The sequence below is a fragment of the Odocoileus virginianus genome, chromosome 18 (genome assembly GCF_023699985.2).
Source record: "Odocoileus virginianus isolate 20LAN1187 ecotype Illinois chromosome 18, Ovbor_1.2, whole genome shotgun sequence".
NCBI lineage: Eukaryota > Metazoa > Chordata > Mammalia > Artiodactyla > Cervidae > Odocoileus > Odocoileus virginianus.
The window spans coordinates 5436734-5463362 of record NC_069691.1 but is presented as its reverse complement, the minus strand read 5'-3'; the positions used below and the strand labels follow the sequence as shown (position 1 = coordinate 5463362).

The following is a 26629-nucleotide window of genomic DNA, read 5'->3' as shown; positions in this document are numbered from 1 at the left end:
TGGGGATGCAAGGATGATATTCTTACACATTATGCATGTTTATATACCTATATGCATCCAGTTGTGTGTGAGTCACAGTAACCACTATGTTAGTACAAAGGTTTTCCAGATGATTCAGCAGTCCTATCCAATATCCTATTTTCAATATCTCTATTTAGTCCCTGTACATGGATAGCAATAAATCTACTATAATCTAGTGCCCCAAGAGGGGAGAAAAAAAACATAAAGCCTCTGCTAAAAAGTGGTTACTTTCTGAAGAGCAGTTACAGTAGAGATATTTTGCCCTCTAGCATTTTAAATGACTCGGTTTATTTGGTAAGTATATTCCTTGTAGCAGGCATCTCCTGCCCTCCTGTCATCTTCCTTCCCCCCTATTTCTGAGACTTTCTGGGTCCATGATAGTAAGGCACCAAAATGTAGAATTTATCCAAAAAACTTAACTCTCTGAAAGACTGTGATCATGAAAACTATGAAAGATATTCAGCTAAGTCACAATTTGAGATGGGTATATTTTGTAGGATTGTCTTTGATTCAACGTAATATAGATTCACATAAAAAAAGGTTAACCAGATATCCTTTTCTATCTTATCACTATGCCATCGTTAGCATTTTACTTTCATCCTCCTGGCCTCATTATGGCCTCTATACCTCCAGGCATCACATCCACATTCCAGACAAGAAGAAACAAGTGTCAAAGAGGAAAAGAAAACGTCTACATCAGGAAAGCAAAACTTTCCAAGTCATTCCTAGCAGAATTTGATTTGTGTCATGTTGGCCAGAATTAAAAGAAAAGCTGCAAGGCAGGCTACATAATAGGCTGTTTTTATTAGACATGTTGCCACCTCAAACAAATCAGGGTTCTACTAGGAAGGATAAGAAAGAATGGTATAAATATTTAATGCCAAAATTCTAGAATTCAATCCACGGAGAAAGTAATTAAGTGCCTCAAAGGAAAGTATAATATCATATTCACTTTTTATTCTCCAAGTGCTGACACACAGCACACGGTCATCCAGCAACTATGTCTTGAGCTCCTATTGTATGCCAGGTGCTATTTTAGGTGCCTGGGATACACCCAGATAAAAATTCTTATCCCCTTAGATCTTACATTCTAGCAGGCAGAGACAGATAATAAACTATAGTCATAATAAATAAATAAAAGTCCGGAGTTTGTTCAAGAGCAATAAATTCTACAGAAAAAAAAAAAAAAAGTATAGCTGAGTAAAGAGAATTAGGAGAGATAGGTGGAGTGGATGAGTTGTAACAAAAATAACACAGTAATTATGTATTAATTTGTTCCTTCCATTCCTCAGACCCTTAGAATTTCTGGAACAAACAGTATGTTTTATCTTGGAAAAAAACAGTCCATTATTTTTTTCAACTCCCATCCTTGAAAGTGCTGAATCCAACTGCTGTTATTTACACAAGAAATGTCAATGATTGTGTCCTGTAGTATGATGGGCTAGACATTGCCTCACACAGGGGAAACTGTTTGCAATTTACTTAAAGCGCCTAATTCCATAAGAAAGAAGGAAAATTCTGAGGATGAAAAGAGCAATTACCAGGGACAAAACACTCTTCTGACCTGGTGCTTTTTGAATGTCAGAGCAGGGCCTTTCTGGGGAATGTGGCTCTTCAATAGGCATAGTGCAATTGGATTAACTCTCCTCTGCTTTAAATTATAAAAATAAGAACCACACACACACATGGAGTTACATGTCAATGTTAAAAAAAAAAAAATCCAAAATCAACACCTCCCAAGGGATTGGGGTTTGATTGATTTTACTTAAAGTCTGGGTGGGTTTCTGACCACTAAATATTTGCTTAATTATCCCAGCAATGAAGAGTGATGCTCTCATTAGCAGGGGTTAGAAGCCCATCTGTGCTCTCTCAGGTTTTTGTGCACGATTGTAAACCTGCAAACTGCATGTACAGTTGGGGAGCTGGAAAATTATAATTGCAGCTCTGATATTCATTATTCTATAAACTTGGGTAGAACATTTTTTCCCCCCAGGCTTTGGCCTATTTGGACATAAATGGTAGTTAACAGTACTCTACCACCATATGCAATTTCAACCCTATTCTATGCTAAGCCAAAACGTCTTGCCTTATGTACTACTTCTTGGCAAGAAATGATGTTCTCCCAGATCCAGAAGCTTAGGTTACTACGGAGCCCAAAATGACTGCTGCACAATTAGAAAGCAAGAGGATCTTATTGCTTTAGCATTTACAAACACAGAAATCACAAAATGCCACATCCCCCGTCCCTGAAGAAAACTGAATGTGAATGCCTCTCCAGAACTATGTGAAACACTTTGAGGTGAATTTCATGAATGTCGAGGGAAATGACTGACCCAAAGAAACTGGGATAGTTAATCTCAGGAGTGGCAAATTCAGATCTGGGGGAGCTCTGGAGATTTTAAAATGTTTTTGTCAGGGAGAAGAAGGTGCTCTTTAATAAAAGGCATACTTCATATTTCTTTAGAATGAAAAAAAGTCACAACACATTGCTAATTTTTATGGAAAATATCACAAAGTCACAAAACATGTAAAATACTGACATTTTAACCTATATGCCACACCTCCATAATATTTTTTCCCACATTTTTTGTCTGCACCCTTGACCATCTCTTCACACAACAACAATATTGAAAGGCATTTTCTGAGGCAGATTTACCATGAAAGGAATGAAGCTTTAGCTTTAGGTCCCTCATTCCCATGGTTCCCTTACAAGGGCCTATACGAATTTTGGGTTTTCCTCAATACCCTTCACAAAAGAAAAAAAAAATTACAATGTCTTTGTAACTCTGCATGTTATATTATCGGGTTATTCCTGAGAGGAAACAACTTCCATTTACTAGGCTTTCAGTCAGTTCAGTCGCTCAGTCATGTCCGACTCATTGTGACCCCATTTACTGCAGCATGCCAGGCTTCCTTGTCCTTCACCAACTCCCGGAGCTTGCTCAAACTCATGTCCATTGAGTCAGTGATGCTATTCAACCATCTCATCCTCTGTCGTCCCCTTCTCCTGCCTTCAATCTTTCCCAGTATCCAGGTCTTTTCCAATGAGTCAGCTCTTCACATCAGGTGGCCAAAGTATTGGAGTTTCAGCTTCAGCATCAGTCCTTCCAATGAATATTCAGGACTGATTTCCTTTAGGATGGACTAGTTTGATCTCCTTGCAGTACAAGGGACTCTCAAGGAGCTTCCCCAACACCATAGTTCAAAAGCATCAGTTCTTCGGTGCTCAGCCTTCATTACGGTCCAATTCTCACATCCATACATGACTACTGGAAAAACCACAGCTTTGACTCTACAGACCTTTGTCGGCAAAGTAATGTCTCTGCTTTTTAATTTGGTGTCTAGGTTTGTCATTTTTCCAGTAGTCATGTTTGGATGTGAGAGTTGGACTATAAAGAAAGCTGAGCGCCAAAGAATTGATGCTTTTGAACTGTGGTTGGAGAAGACTCTTGAGAGTCCCTTGGACTGCCAGGAGATACAACCAGTCCATCTTAAAGGAGATCAGTCCTGGATGTTCATTGGAAGGACTGATGTTGAAGCTGAAACTCCAATACTTTGGCCACCTGATGCAAAGAGCTGACTCATTTGAAAAGACCCTGATGCTGGGAAAGATTGAAAGCAGGAGGAGAAGGGGACCACAGAGATGTTTGGATGGCATCACTGACTCAACAGACATAATTTTGGGTAAACTCTGGGAGTTGGTGATGGATAAGGAGGCCTGGAATGCTGTGGTCCATGGGGTCACAAAGAGTCGGACATGACTGAGCAATTGAACTGGACTGAACTGAGATTGGTCATAGCTTTTCTTCCAAGGAGCAAGAAGCATCTTTTAATTTCATGACTGCAGTGACCATCTGCAATGATTTTGGAGCCCCCAAAAGTAAAGTCTGTCACTGTTTCCATTGTTTCCCCATTTATGTGCCATGAAGTGATGGGACTGATGCCATGACCTTAGTTTTCTGAATGTTGAGTTTTAAGCCAGCTTTTTCACTCTTCTCTTTCACTTTCATCAAGAGGCTCTTTAGTTCCTCTTCGCTTTCTGCCATAAGGGTGGTGTCATCTGCATATCTGAGGTTAATGATATATCTCCCAGCAATCTTGATTCTATCTTATGCTTCATCCAGCCTGGCATTTCACAGGATGTACTCTGCATATAAGTTAAATAAGCAGGGTGGCAATATACAGCCTTGATGTATTCCTTTCCCAATTTGGAACCAGTCCATTGTTCTATGTCCAGTTCTAACTGTTGCTTCTTGACCTGCATACAAATTACTAGGCTCTGATGAGAATCAAATTTTCTATTAAGAGCTGATGATGAGACACATTTCCATACCAATTTCTGATTCTATAAGCTTCCAATTTTGTTTTTCCTCCACTTCTCATATTCTAACAGTGCTGGGCTATGAAATGCATTCCTGTTGCAAGGTAACTCCTTCCCCACACCTTCAGAGCACAACGCTAAGTAGCCAGCTGGCAATAGGAGAGTTCCTGGGAGCCTGCCCACAGCTGAACACCTAGGCTAATTCTCCTTCTAAATAAACACCCACTATACACTTCTGGAAGTGACTGTGAAACAAATAAACATATCTCACTAAATTCTACCCCCAGCTCAACTTCCTCTTAGCTGGATCCACAACACTTACGGCCTTTCCAGTGTGACCCTATGCAGTGGAAAGAATGTTTCCATGGAAAGGGACCATAATCTCAAGCAGTATGTTTAAAATATTTCATTTTCAAAATTTTATAGCTATGACTTTGCAAGTTGAATGGCCCTGAAGTTAAAATGGTAAATCTTCATTGATTCTGAGTCCTAGTGGCTCCACAGACGGCTGTGTTGTGGGGGTGACTGCTCAGAGGAAATAGATGGTTGTACAGTATTCTGAGCTTCAGAAACAGCAGCATGGCATTTCCAGCTCCTTTGGAACTGGAGATGTGAATTCTGGTTTGGATTTCAGAGAACAAAAATTATTCACCCAGCTATCCATCAAGACACCAAAAAAAAAAAAAAAAAAACTGAATTCTATCATCAAGAGACTCTGCTAAAATATATGCCTGAAAAATAAGGAAGCTGCAGTCCCTGCCCTTACAGGATCCAGAGTCTAGTAGAGAAGACAAAAAAGACATAATGTAAGACAAACTGCATTGGAAGGACAAAGGAAACAGAATTCCAAGTTGGAGTCCAAATGTTCAAACCGTGGCCTTATGCAACTGAGTAATTGTATAACCTCTGATTCTCAGTTTTACCATCTATAAAATACAGGTGGCAGTATTCACCTCACAAGACTAATATAAGGATTAAGGGAGATATAAACTATATAAAATTGCCTGATGATTTTCTTTAACTATCACTCCCTAAAAGCAAAAACAATCTTATTCTTTTACATATCTACTTTTGTTCTAATGCTCAATAAACCTCTGTTCAAAGTAGTATAATAAATAGCAGGGTGGGTAAATACAAATATAAGAAGAGATGTGAGAGTTTCCCAGAGAACATCTGATTTTACCCAAGCCTTGCAAGATGGTTTGAACATGAAGAGATACCAAGAAGGTATCGGACAAGTCTTTCAAAGACAAGAGGAAGAAACCCAACTCTAATGGTCTCAGCAAAAAAAAGGGGAAAGTTGGCTAATTGAACTGAAAAGTCCAGGGGCAAACTTGGCTCCCCATTGCTGGAATCCTGGTATCCAAACAACATTCCCAGAGTCAGTCTCTCTCCACTGCCCGGCCTGCTTTTCTTCTTGTTAGCTATATTCCCAGGCAACCTCTCCCCACACCATGGCAAACAGTCACCTTCAGCTTCAGGTCTTATTGTTGTTTAGCAGCTCAGTCATGTCCGACTCTTTGCGACCCCATGGGCTTTACCCTGCCTGGCTCCTGTCTCTGTCCATGGGATTTTTTCAGGCAAAAATACTGGAGTGGGTGTTGCCATTTCCTTCTCCAGGGGATCCTCCCTACCCAGGGATGAAACCCACATCTGCTGCTTGGCAGGTGGATTCTTTACCATTGAACCACTTGGGAAGCCCTTGGCTTCAGGTTGACATGGGCCCAAGCCTGTCATCTTCGTAGGATTCTCAGCTATGGAATATGCAAATAGGAGCATCCGTGAAGCTGGCTGGAGGGGTGGCATCATACCAGAAGGCATTTCACCCACTCTGAATCTCAACTGAGAATAGGGAATGGGGCCTTTCTTAAAAAACCCCGCAGCTAAGTAGAAGGAAGGAAGAGAATGCTGTGGAATTCTACAAAGCACATTCCAGGTAGAGAAGAAAATAAGAGCCAGAGTTCAAATGTTGGCTGAGTATGTACTGCTCTGCTGTCTGGGAGGACACAAAGGTGAGGGGGCTGTGATTCTGGCCTCCAGTAAGGGAGGTGAAGCATGTCGGAAAAATAAGCAACCATAATCCAAGATGGGAAGTGAGTAAAAAAAAGTTTGGTAGATGCCATTCATCAGAGGAGGCAGAGATCTCTTTCAGTTCAAATTGGAAGCCTTTAAAAAAAAACATGGCACCTGATTTGGATTTCGACGGAATATGTAGGAAAAATGGTGTTCACAAATTATCTGAATACAGAAGTATCACAAAATCAGTCCTAGCATTGGCTTTTGAAGCTGTGGGGTTATTTAGAGTTCTGGTACATCAGAACTTCCAGTCATTTCTCAAATCATCATTATGGTCAAAGATTAGAGTGGGAAAAGGCCAATAAGAAGGGTTATAGGGTGATTTGTGTTGTGGCAAGATATTGTCTGGGCTAAAAGCTCCCTTTTAAATTTTAAGTAATTATATACTCTTGCATTTGTTCCTTTATGTCTCAATTTAAGTAGATTTTTTTCTTTGATTGAGGCAAAATTCACACAACATAAAATCAACCATTTTAAAATGTACAATTCAGTGTCACTAAGTGCATTTACCAAGTTGTTCAACCATCACCTCTATCTAGTTCTAAAACATGCTCGTCTCCCTAAAGTGAAACTCCAAAACTATCACACAGCCACTCCCTGTTATCCCATCCTCCTTATCATCAAGTGTCTGGCAACCACTAACCTGCTTTTGTCTTTATGGATGTATGAAATACATCATACAAATGGTATTATATAGTATGTAACTTTTGTCTTTTTTTTTAATTAGTGTAATATTTTCAAGCTAACAGGACCTCAGGTGATATTCCTTCCCATATCCTATAATGTGGGGCTACATACATATGGACTCTGTACCTAAATTCCACTGTCTAGCAGCTGTCCTGTGATGGGCCTTCTGCCCATCTGCAATATCCACTCACCCTGGTAGTCAGTATACCCCCAGGGATCATGTCTTAAGAACTTCTTCAGGCTCTTCTAATAGTCATAAGCAAGTATTCACTTGACATACAATGTTTGATAAGCTAGCCAGTCGCATATTGGGTTCTTGCAGACTCCAAAATATCTTCTTTGACCAAGCAGAACCCCTTCTTCAAGAACAATCAGTCAAAGAAAAGCCCCACAAGGAGGCAGGAAGAAGAGCAGCAGCTCAGTTTTCAGTCTCCAGGTCTTTACCCTTCATCACAGAATTCAAATCTTAAAGGTTGTTAAAGAATGTCCGTTGTATTTTAGATCGTGAAATTCAGGCCCAAGAAGCTTAAAAAAAATCACCCAAGACCGGACAGGTAGAGCGTCAGAGCCCATTCAAAAGCTCAGAAATTTTCAGTCTAAATTCACTGCACTCTGATACGACCTAGTGTCCAATACTTTTCTCTCTAGAAGTAAGAATCAAATGTAAAAAGGCAGCAGATCTAAAAAATACCTCTAAATCCTGCAAAGAGATGAGAGGAGACTCATTTTTTTTTAATCTGTGCAAATCATAAAGGGAATAACAATGCAGTTTACAAGGAAAGAGAAGCTAAGGTGTCAAGCAGCAATTTTGATCTTAAATTAAAAGCACATGAGTGAATGGGCAATGCATTCTGTCATGTAAAAATTTGGAGCTACCATTGGTGTTCTTTCTCCCTGTATCGGGTTTCTCTTTGTCAATATGGCTTAGATCTTACTTTATAGCAATGATGATCTGTGTCCTGCCATTTCATTTTGCTCCCAAGGGCACTAAATGTGACCAACCCAGCAATGAGGGAGAGGGTGGGAATAGGGGACAATGTTTAGGATTCGGAGGTAGTGAGGGCATCTGACTCATTCCGAGCAGCTAAACTGCTGTTCTTCCTCTCCAAAACTATGGCTTGTAAATGGGAGCTCAGATCCTTCTAGGTAGAACTGCAAGCCTGTAAATACCATGTCAGGATCTTGATTTTTTTTTTTTTGTAACATAAAGTTAATGATGCTTAAAATATGCACAATATGTACCCCTGTGGAACACTGAATTATCTTGATGTCTGAACTTCTGGGGATGGTCTATAAAGAAAATAATTCAGAAGTGAGTGGAAATAGACGGAACTGTAAAACGCAATTACGAAGGGGGGCAGGGAAGCCCCAGGTGTATGCGCAACAGCACCAAGGGGAAAACAAACCAGGGCCCTGATGGGCTCATCTTTGTCTTTTAATCTCGTCTTTGAAAGATTCACTTCCTGGATTTTTGCCTGAGAGCTTCATGAGCATTTCCTTGAGAGGATTCACTTCTTTTTAACTCAGGGAAAAGGTGCTTTCAAAAACAAGCCAACTAGACCGTTTTCTCCCCGCAGAGCCACAGCACTCAAACCCTCCGCACCTAAAACAAACAAATAAACAAACAAAAAACAAATCTTCTAACTAATATTTAGGCTTTTAAAAGCAGGTTGGTTGCAAGCCTCCCCAGGATAATCATTTGCACCTTCCTTCAACCACACATAATACAGACTTTATTCAGCAAATAGCAAAGTCGTTTCCCGGAGAGTCAAAGGTCACTCTTCGCTGTATTAATAGCTGCTCTGGGAGGGTCAGTGTTGTGCTATCCTACATTTTTTCCAGGGCCTGGAGATGCAATTTCCTACAATCTGCAGGCAATTTCCCACCAATTTTCTTGGGGAGCTAATAGGCTGTGACAGGAGATGGAGCTAGCAAACAGCAGGCGGCTTCAGAAAAGACAAATTGCATCTCTGCCACCTAACTGGGCAATCTAGATCGACAGAGTTTATAGCTTTGTAGTGTTATTGGGCCCCATGCTAACAGCAAATCATTCACGCTGCTCGCTGAATTTCATATTCCCTTCCTTCTGAATTTGTTATTGCCACATATCACTCTGTAGCACTTTCCCTGGAAATTGCAATAAAAAGGGGACTCACATATATATTAGTGACTTAAACGTCTTCTAAATTGCTTACCAGAAATTATTAGCATTCAATAATTTCTGTTTAGGGGTTTAGGGCTACACCAACCAGTTTTAAGTGATGGGATAGGAAAGTTGGAAAGAAAAATCAAAAAGGAATGGGTAACAGGTTGAAATCTTTGGGGGAACACAGAGAGACTGTTTCTTCTTTCAAACAGGCCCATGTGCCTGCGCACAGTCAAATGTGTTTCAACAAATAATATAAACATCTGTAAAACATGCCCACAAGGCTGATTTATGCTTTGTCTAGACTGCTTTTTAAAAAGTTAATAGTTTAATACAGCAGTGGAAATGCTTTTCTTATAGGAAGGGGAACCCCTTCCAGGGCCCGAAACTGGTCTCTTGTCTAACACTCGGAAATGAATTGTCAGAGGAGACACATGTGCTGACAAAGCAAGAGGTTTATGGGAAAGGGCACCCGGGCGGAGTGCAGGAGGGTGAGGGAACCCAGGAGAACTGCTCTGTCTCATGGCTTGCAGTCTCGGGTTTTATGGTGATGGGATTAGTTTCCGGGTTGTCTTTAGCCAATCATTCTGACTGGTGGTGCACGCCTTGTTTAGCCAGAGAGGATTCTGGGAGGTGGTCGGACATGTGGTGTCTCATTGTGATCTTTCCTGAACTCTTCCGGTTGGTGGAGGCTTATTAGTTCCATGTTCCTTATCAGAACCTCCTGTCCTAAAACAACTCATGCAAATGGTTACTATGGTGCCTGGCCAGGGTGGGTGGTTTCAATCAGTGGGCTTCCCCTAACAATTCCATATAATTAAACATAAATACCCATATTTTTATTTAAATATTTTTTTTCTTATTACTAAGTCATACAGGTTCAACCTAAAAGAGTTAGAAAAGACAAGAGAAGGAAATTGAAAGTCTGATTAAAGAAACAACTAGTCACTGTACCCACTCAGGCATTTTTGTTTTTATTAATTTGCAAAAGACCTACTCTGTGCCAGGTGTGGCACAAAAGTGCATAAGACCAGCTCTTGCTGCTGGGGATTTTATAGTCTAGCAACCAGACATGCGAACAGATAAACTGGAAGACACTTTTCCACAGCTGTCTGAATGGCACTTTTGAAAAAAGGAGGAACAGACTGCCTGCAAAAGTAAGCTAAGGTGAGAAGCAGAAAAACTCAGTTGGAGTTAAATAGTGCAGGTGGATAAACAGCAGAGAGTCAGAGTCAGCTCTGCTTTCTTAAAGTGGTTCTATTTGAGAAGATCAGTATGGAAATAGAAATCAGGGTACTCTTGCCACTTGCATCTAGAGACTATCACTTGAAAGAGATACAGGGAATTCCCTGGTGGTCCAGTGGTTAGGACTCCGCGCTCTCACTGCTAAGGGCCCAGGTTCCATTCTTAGTCAGGGAACTAAAATCCGATAAGCCACACCCCCACCCCAGAAAAAAAGGACACAAACTATAAATTTTTGGACAACACAGTCTAGATTGGAATGATTAATCTGATAGCACCATTTTATCAGGGTAATTACACCCTCAACCCAGCTTAAGGGGGTTGGGGCCAGCCTTAGGGTTCCAGGGGCCCACGCAGCAAAGCGTGTTGAGCAGAGGAAGTGCCAGAGACACAAGCAGAACTCCTAGTTAATGAAGCTCATTCCTAAATGATAGTTATTGCCAAAAACTTAAGCTAGGTATGGTTTTAAAAAACACATCCCTGCCAACCTCCTCTGTCCATGGGGTTTTCCAGGCAAGAATACTGGAGTGGGTTGCCATTCCCTTCTCCAGGGGATCTTCCTGAAACACATTGAACCCGGGTCTCTTGCATTGCAGGCAGATTCTCTACCACCTGAGCCAGACATAACAGCTTTTACTCAGATTCTGCACCAATTCTTGTATGCTACATTCACTTCTCTGTTTCCGTAAGTATCAGAAATCCATACCACTAGAACCATAAGATAGAAAATGGCACCTTGTGACTTGAAAGAGTCAAAGGGCTTTACCAGCATTTCACTTGCTGCTTCAGGAATTAAGTAAGGAAGAAAATATAGTTCATTAAATTTCTTAGATAAGTTAAGGACTTGTCCAAGATCACACAGCATTTCGTATATTCCTCAATTACAAAGTTAAAAGAAAAATATATGGAAATATTTTCATGACTTTCAGGGACTTAAACACAGTGTTCAGACCTATGACTTTTCTGAGAATACCCAAGAATTAGAAATGAACTAGGAAAGGTTGCTGGTGAGACAAAAATTCCATCTTTCATTTCTGTTTAAACTTTAATACTAAATGCATATCAGTTACTGAATCTAAGAATGTTTAGAAAGAAATAATGTTGAATAAAATTAGTAAGGCTTGTAATTTTTCATAATATGAATAAATGAGATAGGATTAAAAATATTTCCTACTTAAATTAAGGCTGTCCAGTGGGAAAGAAAATTAGTTTATGCTTAGTAGAAAGATACATAAAATTTTACTATAATTCAGCCCTAAGGAATTTTTTAATTACCTCAGTAATGAAAAATGTTAAAATTACTGTGAGCGCCTGTGCTGGGATCTTTCAACACCCATTCCTTAGCTTTAAACCACTTGCCATTTTAATATCCGATTTCATAAATATTAATTTCCAAAATGTTTGGCCATTCAGAAGATAGGCATGAATGCAAGATAACATCTAGCAATAGCTTGCACTCAACAAGGAAGGAATATCCACGAACTATGCAGATCCAACTGAGTTTAAATGCCAGCCAGTCATTTCTTAATCAGGAGCAGTGACAAAATCACAAATTCCATTGCTGCTGTGCCTTCAGAATTAGGTCCAACAAATCAAAAATAACAACTTTCACTAGTTTGTGTGGTCTGGCAAAGGATTAAGCCAAAAAAATAAAATATTTTCCCAATCAGCAAATGTTCCTGTGAATGGATTGGCCAACAACCCCCGGTTCATTTCTTTGAATTATATCTTGCATGCGATCCCATTTTTCCAATGATCCATTAGTTAACCAGAAATACTGTACATATTTTAATGGGTTAGAAGACCTTAAGGGAATCAATACATCTCAAATGCATGCCTCAGGGGACTCTGGTTTATTGCATAGAAGATAATTCTTTCCTGAAAAGGAGCAAGCTTCATTTGAAATTAAGATTTGGAGATCATAAATGGAATCAATTGAGCCAGGAAGTCTTTTGTAATGTACGGCACATGGGAGGCAAATGAATGTCTGTAGGTTGTACTGGGAGAGGAAGGCCTAGTGGAGTGGCAGAAATCTTTTCCCCTACCTGCGTCACTTCAGAACCTGTAAAGGCTGTGCTTTGTGAAGGAGACTCAACAATTTTTTCTCACCCAATGTGCCACACTAAATGAACTAAGAAGTTCATTTGAGAGACAGAGAGAGAGAAAATAAGTATTGGTCATGTTCCAGAATATCCTGATGCAGTTAACCACAAAGTAAGTTATTAGCTTATTGTAAGGGCAGCCAGTTTTTAAAGTGATGGAGTAATCCACTATGGATTGCAGCAAGGAAGTAGGACAAAGGGTGTGGAATGAACAGATGGATTTGATCTTAAACAAATTAGACCCATGACAAGGGATATAACAAGTCATTTTTCAGTTTTCCACCCTATGGGGCAACTCCACTTGTGACCTCTCTAACCTGCTAGCTCATTTTCCCCCTACCAGGAAGTCAGGCCTTTCTGGGAGTGAAGCTTTTGCTTTGCAGATTGTAAACTACTGTCTCTTGCTTCTATAATCAAACGAGGCACCGCAGGCGACTGCCACCATATAACGCTTGATTACTTAATCTCCAAACCAGTTGTTCTCTCAATCTCGCCTGGCCACACTGGCGAGAATAAGAACAAGGACAAGTGTTCAGGAGAGGTCACGTGAACCTTTGTAACTCTGGTTTCTGAGACTACCCAGCAATCCCACGGGGGCACAACCCATCAACATGGCTGCCACCAACCCCAGGCTGACTCATGATGTGAGCCATCGTTGTCCTGTCCACCTTTCTTTAATCCCACTCATGCCTCCCTGCTCCAACTTCATGTGTTCAGTGGCTGAAAGCTGCCAAAGGCACCCCCGCCCCTGACCCCACCACAGTGAGGCACACCCCTTCCAATAAGCCTGGACTCCCTGGCAGTACCCACTACCTCAAAATGTAAGGCTGTTTCCTCACTGCCTCAGTAAAACTCCCATCTCCCCACAGCTAATGCCAACTAGAGCTTTGGGTGATGGTAAAGCTCCAATAATTTGGCCACCTGATGCAAAGAACCAAATCATTGGAAAAGACCCTGATGCTGGGAAAGACAGAAGGCAAAAGGAGAAGAGGGCTGCAGAAGATGAGATTGTTGGATAGCATCACCAATTTAATAGACATGAACTTGGGCAAACTCTGGAAGATGGTGAGAGACAGGGAGGCCTGGCATGCTGCGGTCCATGGGGTGGCAAAGAGTTGGACGCGACTTAGTGACTGAAAAACAACAACAATGCGTGTACACAAATTTATACTTTGAGGTGAAAAGCTGACCCCTTTGACCTAAACCTCCAAGTCAGTCTCCAAACTGACCCTTCTCTCTAGTCCACCTAAACAGAGCTGTCTAAAACAAAAACTGGACCAGGTTTTGTTGGTTCCCTGTGACCCACAGAAAGTGTGGAAGCCTCACCCTCACTCCATCGCATCTCCATTCTACCCAAATACCCACGGTTTCAGTCAAGGATAACTCTGCTCCACCCTCTTCCTGTTACAGAATCATACTACAATATTTACCTTTCCTCTGAACTTTCTTAATTCAACCTAGAACACAGTTCTTCAGTTATAACCATTTAGCAAAATCTGAGTTAAAGCTTTACCTTCTCTGGAAACTTCCCTGACTAACATCCACCCAACAAAGGTCATGGCTCACTTCTTGGTGTCAGAATCTTAACTCATACCACCTCACATCGGTCAGAATGGTCATCCTTAAGAAATCTACAAGAAACAAATGTGGACAGGGTGTGGAGAAAAGGGAACCCTCTTACACTGTTGGTGGAAATGTAAATAGTGTAGCCACAATGGAAAACAGCATGGAGGTTCCTCAAAAAGCTAAAAATAGGGATGGGAAGGAGGCTTAAGAGGATGGAGATATATGTACATCTCTACTGATTCACATTGTTGTATGGCAGAAATGAACACAACATTGTAAAGCAATTATAGTCCAATTAAAAAGAAATTTTAAAAAAAGACGTGAGCTAAAAAAAACCCTAAAAATACAGTTGCCATATGATCCAGCAATCCCAATCGTGGGCATATATCCAGACAAAAGTTTAACTCAGAAAGATACAATGCTCCTCGATGTTCATAGCAGTGCTGTTCATGATGGCCAAGATATGGAAATAATCTAAATGTCCATTGAGAGATGAAAGGATAAAGAAGATACGGCACATATAAACAATGGAGTTCTACTCAACCATTTAAAAAAAGAAGGAAATAATGCCATCTGAAGCAACATGGATGAACCTAGAGATTATCATACCAAGTGAAGTAAGTCAGAAAGACAAATATCACATGATATCACTTAATGTGGAAACTAAAATATGATATAAATGAACTTAGCCATGAAACAGAAACAGATTTCTAGAGAACAGATCTGTGATTGGCAAGGTAGATGCGGGAAGGGATGGTTTGAAAGTTTGGGATTAGCAGATGCAAACTATTATTATATACAAAATGTATATTTTTTTCTTTTTTTTTAATTTATTTTTATTAGTTGGAGGCTAATTACTTTACAATATTGTAGTGGTTTTTGTCATACAAACAACAAGGCGCTACTGTATAGCACAAGAACTATATTCAACACCCTGTGATAAACCATAAAGGAATAAAGTATGAAAAAGACTATATATTGCTGTATGTGTAACTAAGTCACTTTGCCAAACAGCAGAAATTGACATTGTAAATCAACTGTATTTCAATTAAAAAAAAAAAAAACTTACCTCTTTCATGATATCAGCTCCCATTAATATTCACTCAATTTCTGCAAATTCAACCCTACCTAAATTTTTCTATTAGTCAGCTGTAAAATGTGACTGAGGTGAGACTTATGTATTAAGTACAGAAAAACAAAAATAATCCTGTACGAGAATAAACATTTAAAAGAAAAGAAAAATGAGCATGGTAGAGAGGAGCAAAACCAAGGAGGAGACTCACAGTTTACCCCCTTGCCAGAATGAGACACAAGGCTTCGTGTTTTGCTCTCATCCCATAGTTAGATGCAAGAGCCCAAAGGGGCCTTAGGAGGAACTAGAAGGTTCTAGGGGTGAAGTCAGCCCCAAAGCCACTGGGTCAACTGGCGAGGACCGCTTGTCTACCTTCGGTCCTAATACGACTTCCAAACCCCTCTCTTCCCTCCAGAGAAGTCTCTGTCAGCCTAGTTCTGCCTTCAGTGGTGATGAAGAATCCAGAAAACGTGTAGCAGGAATATCACAGCAGGAACAGGGTGAGAAAGGCGAGAAGAAAGTAGATGCCATCCGCTTGCTGCTCCCCCTTCAACGCCTCGTTTCTGGGGGCGCAGGGGGCTGTGCAGTGCAAGGCAGAAAGGGAGCTAAAGGGGAGCTGGCGGGTCGCTGAGGGTGAGGGAAACCGTAAAGCTGCAAGGGTTGGATGCGGAAGGCGGCAGGCAGGTGTGAGTGCGGGTCTCAGGAGAACTGACTTCAGTTAAAATAGTGCTTGCCTGTGGGTGTGGGTATTGACTGGGAAAGAGAACAAAGGGGCCTTCTGGGGTTCTGGAAACATTCCATATCTTAATCGAGGGGGTGTAAGCTTGCCAGATAAAATACAGGGAACTAGGTTAAATATTTGGGACAGTGCATATCAGAAAAAAAGGTCATCTGAAATTCACATTTAACTGTGTGTCTTTTGTTTGTTTTTGCTAAATCTGACCACGCTAAGGTGGTAGTTATATGAGTATAGACCAGTGCTTCTCCAGTGGGGGTGATTTAGCCCCAGCAGACAAATCTGGTGATAGTTTTCAGCTGTCATGACTTGGATGGCCTCGATACTGACTGGTACCTAGAAGGCAGAGGCCAGGGATGCTGCCAAGCATCCTACATGGCACAGGGAAGTCCCCATAACAAATAACCATCCAGCCCAAAGATGAATGTCAATAGTGCTCATCTTTGAGAAGAATCAGCAAGCTGACTTCACTGATAACGTTCTTTTTACTGTATGTATGTCACAATAAATTTATGACAAAAATAAAAATTATTTACCCTGTAATATTAGAAACCTTAAAATCAGTGAAAGTTTGAACGGGATAGTACCTCTCAACAACATCAGAAAAAACTTTCTATTTTTAATTATATTTTTTCATTGGAGTTTGAGTCCCTAAATTTGAGTCCTTGAGGAAATTGGCCCAATGTGGGGCTCCAGGGTTATTTGAGTTGCATACTTCACATTTACATAAGACTTCCTGTCCGTGGCTCCTGGGACGCTCCTATAAACTCACTGGGATGCCATGAGATATTTTACATCTTCAAGGGAAAAACAGAGGTACCCAGGAACTTTCAAACACTGTACGAACTACCAGCTTAAACTCATTTATAGTTTTTAACTTTAGATCAGAAAAATCACTATGGAACAGGAAATGAAGGGTGGTGGTGTCCAACTTGCTTCCAAAATGTAAGAAGTTGTGAAGTTCCCCACTTGGGTACACATCCCACTAGTAAGTGTGGTCATCTAAGAAAATTTTTTCTTTTTTTTTAATGTGTATTTGTTTAAATGGCTACCAAGTCTATAGGAAACAGTATTATTCAGTTGTTTGATCCTAACTATTTAATAAATGGAAGTGAAGTGAAAGTCTCTCAGTTGTGTCTGACTCTTTGTGACCCCACGGAGTATACCATTCATGGAATTCTCCAGGCCATAATACTGGAGTGGGTGGCCTTTAAATGTTAGATATTTCTTTTGGGGCTGTGGTGCTGTGAACAGAGAAAATTTGGAAAGTTCTGCCTGAAAGAATTGAATGATTGTACAAGTTCAGCACTATTTATATGTAACACATCACACTGTTTCATTTATTTTTGTTTGTTTATTTTTTGAAAATAAATGTGTCTCTCCTCCTTAAAGAGACCATGTTTGTCTACCTAAAGACAAAGAATGTTTGCTTAACGACTGTTGTGATTTAAAGGGGAGAAAATACCTTTTACTTATTTTTTTAAGCCACTTTTATTGAAATAAGATTGACATAGAAAGAGCTCTACATATTTAAAGTATACAACTTGATGAGTTTGGAGACTATCAAGACCAAAAGGGGAAAAGAAAGCTTCTTAAAGAGAGCATGTTACTCCCAGAAGAATAAAGCTAACGAGTGGTTTCAGTCAAAAGGATAAAATGTGAAAACCCACAAAACGGAGAAGAAAAGAGGAAAATTTGGTATCAGAAGGCAGCGTTTTCTTTTCTTGTGTCTTGACATGACAATGCAGACACAGCAGCTGCCTAAGTTCGTGGGAGCAGCTTGGCCTTGGCGTGAGCACGCGAGGCACAAGATAAAACCCTTGGGCTGAACATTAGAGGAGCTGATGTCACCACATTTCTGTCTCCTAATCACCAGTGGAACACAGCGCATTCCTCCACAAGTCAGCACGGAATTTTTCAGTTGTGTTCAAAGCACTGCCACAGACATGCTCGTTTTGTCACCAGCTTCTCACCTAGCAAAGAGCAGGAATATCACCGGGCCCCCAAGCCTGGCTAGGTTCAGATTCCCTGGCTTTCCAGAAGGCATCCAAACCTCTCGGCTTCTGCACAGGGCAGTGTTCCTGTGGCCTTTGCAGTTTTCCAGAGTGGTATCACAACCAGTCAGTCTCAGGCAAGCACAATTAGCCGCACTGCCTAGTGCCAAGGGAGAAATGCCAAGCTGGTGAGGAAATGACTCAAAAATGAATTGAAATGATCTGCAGAGAACTGATGAGGAAGACTCCAGCTGCGGCAAAAATCAATGAGTGACAAAAGGGTCTGCCTGAGAAAATCAATGAAACCAAAATGGGCTGACTGTAGAGAAGAATTCTCTCATATACACGGGCCATGCCCGACCTCATATGTGCTCAGCAAATAAAGCTCTCACCCAACTTGCTGAAGGGAACATGACCTTTTCTCTGCAGCAGTGCTTCTTAAACTTCAGTGTACACACGAGACACCTGGGGAGCATGTTAACTTGCAGATTCGGATTCAGTAGGAATGGGGTGGGGTCTGAGAACCTATATTTCTAACAAGCTCCCAGGAGATACTGATGCTGCTGGTGTGTGGACCACACTTTGAGTAGCAGGTATCTAGAGGAATATGGCTTCTCAAAGTGTGTGGTCCCTGGACGGGCATCAGCAGTAGCATCTGAGAACTAGTTAGAAATGTAAACTCGTGGACCCTACCCCAGACTAACTCAATCAGAGGCTCTGGGAATAGAAATCTGAGTTTTTAACAAGCTCTCCAGGTGGTTCTGATGCACTCTTACATTTGAGAATCACAAGTATTCTAGATCTAGGCCATGTTTTCATGTAGGTACCCCACCATCTCTACCATGAAAAGTTCTCATGGTCAGCAGATCCTGAGATCCATTGCTTTCCTCTGAAATCATCATCTTGAAATCTCTATTTTATGTCCTTGACTTTTCACATGCTCTTATTTGTCTCCTAAGTTATATCAAGAGCTTTTGTCTTCCAAACTATACCAAGAGCTATGAGAGCCGGGTCATAACTTGCTCATTTCTGCATCTCTAACTGCTTTAGCAGTGTTTGCTATGTAGCTTGTGATCAATAACCACTTGTTGACAGGCTGGTGATGTTTTGTGGATCCACAGTGAAGTCAAATTTGCTTAAGTGAGGAGCAGGAATTTAGTTGCTAGGTTGAGCAGCCTCCTCAAGTAACTAAAATATAGGTATTTGTATTAATTATCTAATGCTGCATAAAAAACGACCTCAAAACTTAATGGCTTTTAACAATACTCATTTGTTATCTCTCATTGTTTTTTTGGGGGATTTGGGGCTTGACTATTTACCTGGTGGCTCAGATGGTAAAGGACTATTGACCTGGTAGCTCAGATGGTAAAGAGTATACCTGCAATGTGAGAGACCTGGGTTCAATCCCTGAGTTGGGAAGATACCCTGGAGAAGGAAATGGCAACCCGCTCCAGTATTCTTGCCTGGAAAATCCCATGGATGGCTACCGTCAATGGGGTCACAGAGAGTCGGACACGACTGAGCAACTTCACTTTCTTTCTTTCCTTTCTTTTGGCAGGGCAGTTCTGGCTTGGTTTATGGGTCTCTGACGAGGTTGTAGTCAGATACTGGCGGGCTGAAGTCAACCAAAGGTTGGACTGGGCCTTATGGATCTGCTTCTAAGATGACTCACTCATATGGCTAGCAAACTGATGCTGGTTGTTAGAAGCTTCAGTGTTACTCCATGGGGTGGCTACTTGAGTGACCTCACAACATGGCAGCTACTTTCCCCCAAAGGAAGCCACTCAAAAGGCCAAGGCAGAAAGTCCCATACTAACACAAGTTAGTCCGGAAACACAAGGGCCTGAGTACCAGGAGGCAAAGATAACTGGAAGCCATCTTGGGGGCTAGCTGTCACACTTGTATCTTCATATTTATTTATATGGTTGTGTCAGGTCTTCACTGCAGCACACAGGGTCTTTTGGTGGGGGCACCCAGACTTCTCTAGCTGTGGTCTGTGGGCTCCAGAGCTCACAGGCTCAGTAGTTAGGGTGAACACAGGCTTAACAGCCTGTGGGATCTTAGTTCCCCGATCAGGGATCAAACCTGCATCCCCTGCATTGGAAGGCAGATTCTTAACCACCGGGCCACCAGGAAAGTCCTTCACAGGTATCTTCAGTTTGGCAGATATTGAGTTTGCTCTTAAGGAGTTCACAGTCTTGAGGAGAAAGAAAAATAGTAAACAAGTTCACAGAAAAGGACTTAAGACAAATTGTGAAAATATTAAACAATAATAGAAGTAGATGAGGTGGAGGATAACTTTAGATCATGAGCTCAGAGACTCTCTGAGATAGTGATATTTGAACCGGATGGTCAGGACTCTCCATGTGGCAATCAAGGAGGCAGAATAGTTTGTACAAAGGTATTGGACAAACTGGAACGCATTTGGCATGTGTCAGAAACAGAAAGAAGGCAGGCGTGGCTGGAGGGAGTAAAGAAACAGGGAGTGCCAGGGAGGAGAAGCTGGCTTCCAGAGAGGCAGGAAGCAACCTGTTGTCTGTCTCCAAAGTCAAGAAAAGAGTGTTTCTAGGACAGAGTAATCAATGGGTTTAAAAAGCTGCTGAGAGGTCAAACAAGAAAAACATGAAGAATTGGCCAATGGATTTGGTGAGGAGCGTATCGATGACCTCATCAAAAGCAGTTTCTGTGGCGTGGCTGGGATTAAAAGCCTGCCGAGTCTGAAGGTGAAGAAACAGAGGCAACTGGCATGAAATTATTTTGAAAAGAACTGATGTGATAAGGAGACAAAGGGAGCAGCACCCCTATTGTTCAGCTGCTAAGTCGTGTCTGATTCTTTGTGACCCTATGGACTGCAGCACGCAAGGCTTCCCTGTCCTTCACCATCTCCCAGAGTTGGTTTAAACCCATGTCCATTGAGTCAGTAATGTCATCCAACCACTATGTCCTCTGTTGTCCCCTTCTCCCACCTTCAATTTTCCCCAGCATCAGGATCTTTTCCAACAAGCTGACTCTTTGAATCAGGTAGCCTAAGTATTGCAGCTTCAGCTTTAGCATCAGTCCTTTCAATGAATATTCAGGGTGATTTCCTTTAGGATTGACTGGTTGGATCTCCTTGCTGTCCAAGGGACTCTCAAGAGTCTTCTGTGTTTCCCCATTACATCTAATGAATTTTTCCTTCTCTGTATGTGCCACAACCTGAAGAAGATTGGGAAATACTGATTTAAAAACACTTAGTGGGAGTCAAAAGTCAGTGCAGGCCTTTTTGCTTTTTTCCTGACTCCTCCTGGATGGGCCCCTGGTGTCCACGCAAGCTCAAGTGTTAACCCTGCCCTTCTCCCTTGGAGACTCCTACCCTCTTTCAATTCAGCACCTTGTAAAGAACAGAGTTCTACTTGGGTTTAAGGTTGCTGCCTGGTTAAAGAAGTGAAGGGAGAGACTTCAATAAAGTCAGTGTTCCATATGTGCATGTAGGTTAATGTCAATCTCCCCGGTTGCTGAGTTAGCATGAACCCTACTCCAGAACCCTTACTCCAGAGGCAGTTAACTAGGAAGCAAAGAACCCCAATCAGGAGTACATACTCTAGATTCTGTAAATCCTCCAAACGTTATCTGAATCAGCACCAAGTGTTCCATAGTTAGCATAGAGCTGTTAGGTTTCAGGTGTGTCCATTTCTTCTGTCTTGCAAATAAGTTCACCTACATCATTTTTCTAGATTCCACATGTATGCATTAACCTGTAATAATTTGTTTTTCTCTTTCCGACTTATTTCACTCTGTATGACACTCTCTAGGTCTATCCACATCTCTGCAAATGGCACAATGTCATTCTTTTTTTATGGGTAATAGGCCATTGTATATATGTACCACATCTTCCTTATCCATTCCTCTGTTGATGGACATTTATGCTGCTTCCAATTTTGATATTTTAACTATTGTAGTAAAATATGACTTATCTTGATCACTGAGATTTCTGGCATCACTTTAAACTTTCATTCTTCACCTCACCCTAAACCTGGCCCTTGATGCAGTTCCATCAGGACAGAAACCACGTCTTATTATTTTAAAATAAAATATGGCAAATAGAGTAAGAAGTACCTGACATGCTACTGTATGCCAATATATGTCCTAATAAATGTTATCCATAGTGCAGTCATGTCCTTTAAATAGCACCTGAGTGACCTGTACATAGTAAATGTTTGTTGAATGAAGTAAATAGCTTTTAACAAATATCCTCTTACTTTTCACATATTTAAAAGGCACATTATTATCTGTTTTGTCAAGCTGAGCAAACTTGGAGTTTGGGGGCCTGTCCATATGTTTATTTCCACCTTTATTATTTCAAACATTGCATTTTAAAAAGTCTAGTGCTTTTAGGTAGCAAATGCTTCCACTGAAGCCTGGATGGAGAAAAACTTTCTAATCAAGCTAGGGGGGCGGGGAGGGGTGGAGAAAGAAAGCTGGTTTCCCTTGCCTCTCTTGTTATGGAGTGTGATGCAGATACACATTTGCTCTGGGATTTTACTGGTGATTAAAATAACATTACGACTCAATAAAAAGTGCACCAGGCAGTATCGCTTACACGACTACATGTCTCTGCGTTTTTTTCTATTTAAAGTTCAGAAAATAAAGTATAACTCATTACTGACTTTAGGGTTTACTCTAATGTTTATTTTTATCCACTAGAGTTTGATCAGCATTCATTTCTTCTATGATTTTCCTCACATGCCAGAATCTTTGACATGGGGATCCGAATGACTCTAAGGATTTCAATCACTGGCAAAGTATAGAATTGTAATTCCTAAAACCAAAGCAGTCATAAACTAGAGTTGTTCAGAATACAGACAGTGATGACAGGAAAATCTTGTGAAATAGCCTATGGAAACTCCGGGAGAAAATTTTCCCATTCTAACAGGATAGTCACTGATATTTTTGTGACTGTGCCAAGAAGCTATTCCAAAAGTTCTTGCACTTACTCAAGGCAAGATATTTAATAACCTGCTTTTGAACGGCTGTCAAGAGCCGACATAAGGAACCACACACTACACACAATGAAATTTCTGTTTAAATCAAATCAAAGACTTATTTATACACATCTCTGTATCTCCCAGTCTACCTCAAAGAAGTTGTACTTGCCTCTAAAGGGCTTTAGACAAGCCAGGTGGGATGTCATCCTCGCCCACTGCACAGTCGATTTGAGGGAAGAAGAGGAGGAGGAGCAGAGAAAATGGTAAGTTTAATGTCTTTAAGATTTTGAAAATATTGGCTAACTGGTGATTTATCTTCATGTTTCTCTGCCCTCAGGAGGGGGTGGAGGGCCAGCACCAAAATCCATTTCAGCACTTTTCTTGTGTGAGTCATTCAACCAACAACCAACCACTCTTCAACACTTCACCCTAAGAAAACGTGTTGAGTTGTGGCTAACAGGAAAGAAAGCTTCCCCTAGCCATGGATGCTGAGAGGAATGTGGCTGATGAGGGCCGAGTGGTCTCCGGCAAAACTTGTCATAGAGGGTTACTGCTCCGCAGATGCATTTTATAAATCAGGCAGGTTTGTGCCAAAGAATTTTAAGTTTACATTTCATACCGCCATTAATAGGTAGAAATGGATATTTACCGAGTACAAAATCTGTTGAGGTTTAAAACTTAAATAGTGAACATCTAGTCGACCTAATCTAAACAAAGTAAGTCTAATGTTCGCAGTGACTACACCACCACCACCACCACCAATGTTTGTAGAGAAGCCTGGAGTTGACAGGACCCTGAAGCATATTTTTAACAAAAGCCGATTGGAGAGGCAAAAACTCACATTGTAAGTGATCCAGGATTGCTACACAGCAACAATGAGAGCTGAAATCACTCTGAAGCACTCTGTTCCTTTTAAAGAGTCCCTTCTACTAATTTTTTCACATTACTAAAAAGTAACCATTCTCTGGTGAAATGTTCAATCGAACTGCAGCCATGAGGAGGCATTTTTAAAAACAGTATTGCCCTTACTTGTGGGGGATTCAGCTCCACAGATGCTAGGGACAACTTAGAACTTTTCAATTATTTAGATGTGTATGTTAAGATTTCCAACTACTTCATCCTAAGAGCCCACATCTTTTAGAAGGGAAAACATCTAAAATGGGTATGAATTAGTAGATAATATGACCAAATGTACACTTCACAGGTAGCTCAGTAGTAAACAATCCGCCTGCAATGCAGGAGACACAGGTTCAATCCCTGAGTCAGGAATTTCTCCCGGAGGAGGGCATGGCAACCCACTCCAGCATTTTTGCCTAGAGAATCCCATGGACAGAGGAGCCTGGCAGGCTACAGCCCATGGGTTCTCAAAGAGTCAGACATGATGGCAGCGACTAAGCATGAAGGCATGCATGACCAAACGTATAGGCAAAGGCTAAAAACAACACCAGGATTTACATTCTATGTACTGAAGGTATGAAAAGCTCATATATTCTGAGTGTCAAAATAGCTGATAAAATAAATGACAGCCACTAGGAGATAGTTATCATTGCTGCTAAGCATTAGTCCAGAAATTAGGAAGATAAACATGGTAGACAAGATGTGCACATTGTCGAAGTGGCAATGATGGAAAGCAATAATAACCAGTTGAACCATATTCCTGAGTTATCATTTGTTTGATAAAAGGTTAGAACAGACATCTTGGCTGAGTGAATTCTATTTTATTCACTCTTCAAATAAAAGTCTTTCCAGCCCAAGGATACATCATGGGATTGTGCAAATTGACATCTGAGGATATCAAAAGGATGTCTGCCACCGGGAGACACGTGAGTTTACTGTCAGTTGCTGGCTTTTCTGTTCCTGTTTCCATGGAAATTGACATTAAATAGGTGGTGGGGGGAGGGGGAGTTATGGGTTTGGTTATTTCATTATTTCAAATAAAATGTTTGAACCTTTTACCTTTTGCACCCAGCCGATACTGGTTTCCCTGGTAACAGAATCAGGGATGCTGCCCCTCTACCCCAAGAGCTGACAGTAAGAACTCTTACTTTACTCATCTTGGAAGATAGCACTGAGGAGCGAGCGATTCAGGAAGGGTATGGTTCCTGGGATGAGCCAAAGTGGTGAAAGACGAAAAGGAATTAGAAGTGACCTGAAATTTCATAAGGTTTAAAAACTATAAAACAAGGGTTTTTTTTTTTTTTAATTCAACATCTAGTCATTCAAGTAAAACAAATATACAAGTGATGGTCTGCCAGGGACCTTACAAACAGCCATCCTGAAGGTCACAACAGCTTTCCCCCATGGCTCAGATCACTTACTCATGCATTTTCTTATTCATCATGCTCACTTTTCTTAGAGGAGAAGAAAAAAAACAACAAAAATTTCAAACTAGCACTCACTGGGTCATTTTTTTCCATAGATCAATGTTTTTTCATATGGAGTGATTTGCTTTCCAAGGGACTATAGTTGTTTTTAAAAGGATTTTCACTGCAGAGAGTATGTTAAATGGAGAAGGTGGTAGCATTAGAACGGCTGTCTGCTTAAAAAAAGTAATATTCAAGAAACCATAGGGGAAAGAAAAGAGTGGCCATTAAGCCAAACTATTAAGAATGGTTGCACTTTACATTCCAAATGTGAAGTTGTGTATCAGAGCTATCACAATTGCAGAGTGCTGCGCACTGGATTCAGTAGAATGGTCACATAAATTGAAAAGCAAACTAATGTCTCTTCAAGCTCTGGAAACCACAGAAGGAATTTGCTCCCAAGTGGAAAACTCTAGGCAATCAACCAACGAATCACTCACCTAAAGAACAAGAGCTTTGTCTTTCTCATCAACTGTCTTTTACGCTGAAGTGAGATATGGGTCACTTCATACAATATCAGAAAGAAAACCAGAAGGGCATAGGTTTTGGCACATAGGCCTCAACTTGAGAGCTGATGGTTCATATTATGAAAAAGGAAACAGTGTGTTCCTTTCTTTCATTTTCCCATATAAAACATTCTCAGGAAATATTACACCTGAAATGCTTGATAAAAATAAAACTCTTGCTTGAGATGCTTGTGTTGGGTGGAGGGAACAGATTTTACTTTTATGCAAATAAGAAAATCAATTACAGACATGAAAAATAGAATTATAAAACATTCACAGCCTATGATCTAACAATCTTATCCTTAAGGTTATACCAAAGAAATAGTTCAAAAGAAGAAAAAGTTTCTGTCTATAGAAATACTTAATGCAATAGTAGTTATTAGTGACAATGTAGTTTAAAAAAAACCATGCAACACTGCAGAAGTAGTCTAATAAATGGTGGTGTATCATTTGATGGAACCAATAAAAATAAATGAGGACTATGCAGATGGGGAGAAAGAACTTGTGATAGCTAAATGTGAAGAGTGGAACACACTAGAGTCAAAAGAGTGCAGTGCTCACATGTGAATATACTCAGAAAGAGACTTAAGGGAAATACACCAAAAATAGAAATGAAGAGGTTTGCAGCGTTTTTCTTTTTTAAGCTTTATAGCCCTTAATGACATAGATCTATAAAGATATTTGTATGTATAAAACAACACACTAGTTTGATTCCTGGACCCTCCAGCCTCACTTTTGTAAGTGGCTTTGCATGTTGGCTCTTGCTTGCTTATCAGTTCTGCAGCATACAGTAAAGCTGGGTTGTTACACTGGTTACCTCTCCATCTAGACAC

At 40.7% G+C, this 26629-nt stretch overlaps 1 long non-coding RNA gene across 1 annotated transcript; it reads left to right on the top strand.

Annotated features, from left to right (window-relative positions):
* Positions 1 to 10007: 10007 nt before the first annotated feature.
* On the top strand, positions 10008 to 24750 carry LOC110122595 (uncharacterized). The gene is made up of 4 exons (XR_011492678.1): positions 10008 to 10418; positions 11090 to 11178; positions 23072 to 23190; positions 24677 to 24750. It is a non-coding gene; the product is annotated as an uncharacterized lncRNA (long non-coding RNA).
* Positions 24751 to 26629: the final 1879 nt, after the last annotated feature.